This window comes from Capra hircus, chromosome 16 (assembly GCF_001704415.2).
Source record: "Capra hircus breed San Clemente chromosome 16, ASM170441v1, whole genome shotgun sequence".
In the NCBI taxonomy this organism is placed as follows: domain Eukaryota; kingdom Metazoa; phylum Chordata; class Mammalia; order Artiodactyla; family Bovidae; genus Capra; species Capra hircus.
In genome coordinates this window covers 58,511,854-58,519,846 of record NC_030823.1, presented here as the reverse complement: position 1 = coordinate 58,519,846, position 7,993 = coordinate 58,511,854, and positions in this window count along the sequence as shown.

The window sequence follows — 7,993 nt, the reverse complement described above, 5'->3', positions numbered from 1 at the left end:
GCTCCATCCGGCCCACGTTCACCTTTACCTGGCCTTGTCACTCAGCACAGCAGCTGGAACTGGAGTTAAATCTACACATCCTCTAACAACACAGAGCAAGAAGGTGTCCTCTGAGCTGCCTGTGTGTCAGGCTGGTGCTTCACCACGTCCCAGTGTCATAACACATGCCCATTCTCGGGTCCTGTGGGCGCCTGCCTCGGGAAATAATGGGATGTTCACAAATGGAGCAACCTTCTGGTTTTGTGCCTGGACTCCCTCAGCTCTCAGAGAACTGGAAAACCGCAAGCCCCACGTCCACACAAAGGGGACTTTGCAGGGCCGACCTGGTGTCAAGATTCGTCTTGCTGACCTCACTCAGGAACCTCACCTGGCCTCCGACCTGCTGCTCCCTGCCAGGCCCCCGCCCCCAACCCCCGATGTTCTGCGGGCCTTCTAATATGCCTTCCACTTGGTTACTTGGATTAGTCAGGGTTCTCCAGAGAAACAGAATCAATAGGACATCTATTTATATATCTATCTGTCATCTATCTATCGAGACATTTATCTTAAGGAATTGGCTCACGTAATTACAGAGGCTGAGAAGCCCCATGATCTGCCATCTGGAGACCCAGGAGAGCCAATGGGGGAAGTTCCCTTCTGAGTACAGGAGACTGAGGTCCTGGCTATAAAACAGGCTGAGGAAGGGCTATTCCTTACTCAGTCTTTTGTTCTGCCTGGGCCTCCCACAGATTGGATAGGGCCCCCCGCATTAGGGAGGGCGGTATGCTTTACTCAGTCTACCGATCCAAGTGTTAACCCACCCAAAACACCCTCACACACACACCCAGAATAATGCTTAACCGAATTCAGCCGGCCCTTGAACATGGGCTTGAACTACACGGGTCCACGTACATGAGGATGTTTTTCAGTAGTCAATACTGCAGTGTTATGCGGTCTGAAGTTGGCTGAATCTCCAGGTGCAGAACTGTATATAACAGGGCTGACTAGAAAGCAATACACAGGTTTTTGACTGTCCAGCGGGTTGGCTCCCCTATCCCCCACATTGTTCAAGGGTCAACTATAGGACTTCCCTGGTGGTGTACTGGATAAGAATCCTCTTGCCAATGCAGGGGACATGGGTTCGATCCCTGGTCCGGAAAGATTCCACTAGAGCCCAAGTGCCATGACTACCAAGCCCGGGTGCTGTAACGACTGAAGGCCCTGTTCCTAGAGCCTGTGCCCTCCAGCAAGGGAAGCCAACACAAGAAGCCCAACACCACACCTAGAGGTTAGCCCCTGCTCACCACAACTAGAGAAAGCCATGAGCAGCAGTCAAGGCCCAATACAACCAAAAAGAAATTTTTTTTTAAAGAGGTGTCAACGGTCCGTGAGCACCCTGTGACCTAGCCAAGTTGACATAAGAGTAAACATCATATTACCTGTCTCTGCAGTCTTCTTGACCCATCTCCTCATCTTCTGGAGCACAGCTCCATTCCTTGAGTCGTGTCAGATGTGGCCTGATCTCGTGGTAATAACTGACCTCTGGCTTGGTCTCAGGCCCTGCCCACTGGGGCCTTGGCCCCTGGCTCCTTGGTACCAGATCCCTCCTTCCTCCTTTGTCCTTGTTGGAGAGCTTCCTCCCACCCCACTGCTGTGGCTGGCAGTTTAAGGGAGTGGTCTTCCAGGAAGATGTTTCTTTCTCTCTCTTCTCAGCTGTATGAATCAGACAATGCAGAAGGGTGGGGCAAGGGTAGGGGGCCCACACCTCCTTCTCTGCTCACTCAGGGTGTTTTGTCCCCTGACACCCATCTGGTAGGAGGGTACTTGTCCATACCCTCCTGGTCCCCTGTTCTTCCAGGAGGGAACGCTCTATTTTTCAGATTCCCTTGAGCAGCCCTTGACTGTCTCAGCCCACTTCTGAGCTCATTCTCTGCTCCAAGCCCCTGCCCCAGCCTCTCCAGGCTCCGGAATCTCTCAGCCTGTTCCTCTACTTCATTAATGCCAAACAGGTGCGCAGATTAGTGGGACTGTAGGCATGGTTTGCTAGAGGGATAACGCAGGTATAAAGTCCCTGGCTGGCCCATTGCTAAGGAAGGACTTTTGGTTTCCCTTAAGAGGGTCTTTGGGCTAGTGGGCCTGGATTCTCTGGTTCAGCGATTTCCTAGTGATCCTGCCAGCCTTCTTTCCTTACAGGTTAAACTAGAGTCAAAGGCTCACCTACAGGGATATGGGAAATCACAGGAATAAAATAGCTAGTGTCTTAACCAAGCATTTTGAATGTGTTTATTTAATCCACACAATGAGCCTAAGAGGCAGGCACCATTGTTCTTTCCATTTTTCAGATGAGGAAGCAGTTGCAGAGCTGGGTGGAAGAGCTGTGAAATGAAGCCAGGCAGCCTGGCTACACAGCCAGCAGGTTTATCCTCCTTCCCAGGCCACCTCAGTGGGAAAGAACCCGCCTGCCAATGCAGGAGATGCAGGTTCGATCCCCGGGTCAGAAAGATCCCCTGGAGAAGGGAATGGCAACCCACTCCAGTATTCTTGCCTGGGAAATCCCATGGACAGAGGAGCCTGGGGGGCTACAGTTCATGGGGTCGCAAAGAGTCGGACACGACTGAGGATTCAACAACGTGTGGTATGCACTCCACTAACTCCTTCCCCTTGGAAATGCAACCCCCCCAACAGCATAGTTAAAAGGAAATACTTAAAAGATATTAAAAGGAAATTAATAATGAATCTATTAAGTTATTGAAAGTACTAAAAGGATGAAATAATTGCTGAAGAAAATTATGTAAAATAGAACAAACCAAGAAGTTCACATATATACACACACACACAGAGTTATATGAAACAAAAAGAATTCAGTAACTTGGGAAAGAAATTATAAATTGGAGATAATGCACATAAGTTAATGAAAAGAAAAATAGTCAAATTAGGTAAATAGTATCAACTCAGGAAACATTTACTTTTCTCCAAATTTTAATTGTAATAAAATACACATAAAGTTTACTATTTTATCTTTTTTCTCACCATGCTGTGCAGCATGTGGGATCTTAGTTCCCCAACTAGGGATCGAACCTGTGCCCCCTGCATTGAAAGGGCAGAGTCATTACCACTGGACTGCCAGGGAAGTCCCTGCAACCATTTTTAAATGTGCGGGTCAGCGGTGCTAAATGTATTCACTGTGCTGTCAGCCGTCATCACCATCCATCCCCACAACTATTCTCACCTTGTAAAATGAAAACTCTGCACCCATTTGTCACCAAGTGAAACCGGGGTCTGCTCGCCCCACATAGCAAAGCCAATCAACTGATACCGGATTATGGTGAAGGAAAGTACAGTGTTATTGCAGGGGAGCAAGCAAGAATAGTCAGCTCATGTTGAAAAGACCTGAACGCTGATGACTTCCAAAAATGGGTTTTCAAAGGCAACTTTAGGGGTGAGGGCTGCAGGGAATACAATCAGCTTATGGACTTCTGATTGGTTGGTGGTGACACGGTGATGTTTCAGGAATTCTAATCATCATCTTCTGGTTCCAACCCACCTGGGGTCCACGTGCTAACAGTCAGCATGCAGTTGTCATCCCCCATCTGGCAGGGGTGGGAAGGGGTCTTAGTTTTTGCAGAACTCAAAGATAAGTGTCCGATTATTATCTATACCCCTTCAGGAGGCACTTGGGTCCTGTGACTCTGCTTTATGGTTAAACTGTTACTTAAGCTGTTATATTCTTCTTCTTGCTTGACTGCTTTTCCTTTGTTTCTGCATTCCCTCACTTCCCTAGTTAGTAACTGAATGTGTCTACTCTTTGGAACTCAGGGAAGGCCTAGGAGAAGAAAGCCTTTTTTTTTTTTTTTTTTTTTTACAAACAAGAAATGGGGGACACAGAAAGACTTATTTCCTTGGGAGGGCAATGCAAGGTTCTGGTCAGTTTTATATTGAACAACAGTCCATTCCCTCCTTCCCTAGCCCCTGGCAACCACATTCAACTTTCTCTTTCTGTGAATTTGACTGAGTAACACATATAAGTGGAATCATACGATATTTGTCCTTTTGTGACTGGCTTATTTTTCTCAGCATAACATCCTCAAGTTTCATTCATATTGCAGTATGTGTCAGAATTTCCTTCTTTTTGAAGCTGAGTAATATTCCATCGAACCATGTTTTGTTTATCCTTTCATCCTCAATGGACACTTGGGATGCTTCCATGTTTTAGCTATTGTGAATAATGCTGCTATGAACATGAGTTTACCAATATCTCTTTGAGTCCCTGTTTTCAATTTTTGGGGGCATATACCCAGAAGTGGAATTTCTGGATCATATGATAATTCTTTTTTAATTTTTTAAGGAACCTCCACATGGTTTTCCACAGTGGCTGCACTGACTTTGACGTTCCCCCTAACAAGCGTTCCCGCATCTCTGTGTCCTCACCAACACTTGTCATTTTCTGTTGTTTTGATGGCAGCCATCCTAATGGGTGTGAGGTGGCATCTCATTGTAGTTTGGTTTTGCACTTCCCCCGAGTCAGGAAGATCCCCTGGAGTAGGAAACAGCAACCTACGCCAGTATGCTTGACTGGAGAATCCCATGGACAGAGGAGCCTGGCGGGCTACAGTCCATGGGGTTGCAGAGAGTCAGACACGACAGCGCACATGCATGCGATAACTAGTGATGTTGCATGTCTTTTAATATTCTTACTGGCCAACACGTTTACTTTTAAAGGAATAGAATTTTTTTAAAAATCAGTTATTAAAACAGCACTTAGAGGTGGAACATAAGTGCAAATTTTGAGCCACAGTGGAGTCCAAGGGTTCTCATTCCTCCTGAGGTACAAGTTAAAACACCTGTCTTCAGGATGAAGGAAGCAGGGCTGGCTGCCCAGTACTGTGTGCTACCCACCACTAGGTAGCGCCCAAGAGCAAAGGACCCGGGTGGCTCTCCCCAAGGGATCAAAGAAAGTGTCAAAGGAAGGCTCCAGTGACCTGTTCCAGGAGCCCCACTGTCTCCCAACTGGGTGGGCATTTTGAGACGCTATCTGTAACAGAACTTTTCCCTCAAGCAGGAACAGCCCCATGGGGCACAATCGTCCAACAGTTCACATCCACACAGACTCATCATACATTGCTGGTGGGAGTGGAAAACGATAAAGCCACTCTGGAAGAGAGTTAGCAATTTCTTATAAGCATACGCTTAGCACATGACCCAACAATCCCACCCCTAGGCATTTACCCAAAAGAAATAAGAACATATGCCCACACAAAGACTTGTTCATGAATGTTCATAGCAGCTTCATTCATAATGGCCTCAAACTGGAAAACAACACCAAACCCGCCAGCAGGAGAATAGAATAAACAAGCTGTAGCGTTTCCCTACAAGGGACTACCCCTTAATGATGAAAAGGAGTAAGCTCCTGTACATATGACAAGATGGGTGAAACTTAAAGACATTTTACTGTGTGAAATTCCATTCAAACAAGATGCTGGAAAATGAATCTACAGTGACAGAGAGTAAATCAGTGGCTGCCTGAAGCTGGAGTAGGGGAGGGACTGCTGAAGAGGGCAGGAGGGAACATTTTAGGGTGTTGGAAATGTTCTATGACTTGACTGTGGCGGTTCCACTGGTACATGCCTTCTGCAAAATTGATCAGATTGTGTACTTTAAATAGGTGCATTACAAAACATATAGGTGCATCTTATTCCGTGCACACAATAAAATCAAAAAATAAGTGCACCTTAAAACTTTTAAGTTGGCTTAAAAGTTTTATGATGCAATGCTTCTTCCACACTGGAATTTGTGCAGCGTATCATATCTACTACAAAGAGTATTTCATTTAATCCTCATAATGTCATTGAAAAATAGCTATTATGGCCCTCATTTTGCAGATAAGAATTGTTTAGGAAACCCCTCCCCCCCAGTCTTTGCTCCTGTGTTTCTCTTTTACTCTCACATCATATCATACCATCCTCGCAACTTCTGATCCCAGACATATGACAATTTTCACCCACAAGAAGCAATTCTCTGTGTCCTGTAATTTAACTCAGTCTGACACTACCTGGAGCTAGAGACAGATCCCATCGGTTCAGGACTGAGTCCTACAAGGCTCTCCACCCCCTACACCCACTTCAACCACCAGTCCCTAGTCCAGCTGCTTTGGACCAAGTCACTGCAGATGAAAGTTCCCACGACCCTCTGCTCAGGTACAACTAATTTGCTAGAGCGGCTCTCAGATCTCCAAGAAACATCTTACTCACCAGATTAACAGTTTATCACCAATGGATTTAACTCAGGAACAGCCAGATGGGAGAGAGGCCTGGGGCATGGTAAGGACTCTCCCCAAACCTCCATGCGTTCACCAACCTAGAAGCTCCCTGAACCCCACACTTTTGGGATTTCTGTGGAGGCTTTTTTTTCTCCCTATTTTTTGGCCATACTGCATGGCTTGTGGAATCTTAGTTCCCTCACCAGGGATCGAACTCATGCCCCCTGCAGCAGAAGTGTGGAATCTTAACCACTGGACCGCCAGGGAAGTCCCTGTGAAGTCCCTGTGAAGGCTCCATCACTTAGCCCTGAGCTAACTCTGAAGGACAGGGGGTTGGGGCTGAAAATTCCAAGCTTCTTACCATGGCTTAGTCTTTCTAGGTACCAGTTGCCATCCAGGAGCCCACCCAGAGTCACTTCATCAGAAAAAATAAAGACATTTTTGTCACTCAGGAAATAACCAGGGCTTTAGGAGCTCTGTGCCAGGTGGCGCTGGAGGTAAAGAATCCGCCTGCCAATGCAGGAGACGTGAGAGACGTGGGTTCAATCCCTGAGTCAGGAAGATCCCCTGGAGAAGGGCATGGCAATCCACTCCAGGCAAGAGCCTGGAGAATCCCATGGACAGAGGAGCCTGCTGGACTATAGTCCACGGGGTCTCAAAGAACTGGACATGACTGAGTGACTTAGCACATATGAACCAGGTACTGGGTGGCACAGACCAATATGTATATTTTTCTATTATCTCACAGGAATCAAGGCTCAGAGAAAACCTCTCGAGTTGCACTGGCTGGGTACTGTGGCCACAGTGAATATCTCTAACAGAGAGCATGGACAGACGGTCATTAGCAGCTCACTTTGCAGAAGAAAACCTGTCTGCTCTCAGGGAGCCTGTGCAAGTAATAAAGGAAGTATGGGAAAAATGCTACCGGGCTACAGATCTAATTGGTCTGGGAGAAGAGATACATGGCGACCGTGGGAAAGTGACAACTGTAGACCCTAAGGGTGTACCGTGTCCGGGTGGAAATGCATTCCTAACCTGGCAAATGGAAGAGGCGCTACAGGAAGTTTCCATGAACCTTTTGCTTCCCAGGGCTCATGCAAACCAAGTGTTTGTTCCTGGTCACTTGGGAGGCCTGCTGCTTCCTTCTCTCTGTCCCTTTTATCCAGCTGGGGGTTCCTAACACAACTCAGGTAACCAGAGCTGTCCTCTCTCCCCTTATCACTGGCCCTCTGTGTCCAGTGTAAGTCTCCTCATTCATTCATGTTCTCAAGATCTCCATGGGTCAGACAGAACCTGAGGTAGGAGGGACTCCTGAGAGAAGAATAATAGCAACGCTCCCTCATACAAACCATAGTGCCCCCTCTATGGTTTGCTGCACTTATTATGGGATGGAGCTTCCCTGGTGGCTCAGCAGTAAAGAATTCGCCTGCCAATGCAGGAGAGGTGTGTTCATTCCCTGGGTCAGAAAGATCCCTTGGAGAAGGAAATGGAAACCCACTCCAGTATTCTTGCCTGGGAAATCCCATGGACAGAGGAGACTGGTGGGCTACAGTCCATAGGGTCACAAAAAAATCAGACACTGAGTAACTAAACTGCAACAGCATTACGGGATGAGGGCTTTGTGACTATGGCGCAGTCCTGGCTGTCAAGGAGCTCTTGGAGTCTTGGGAGAGAAGAGAAATGCATGTGGAATTTCAACCCACAGTGCCAGGAGCGGCCCTGGGGGGTGGGGGTGGGGGAATGGAGGCTGTGCCTGAC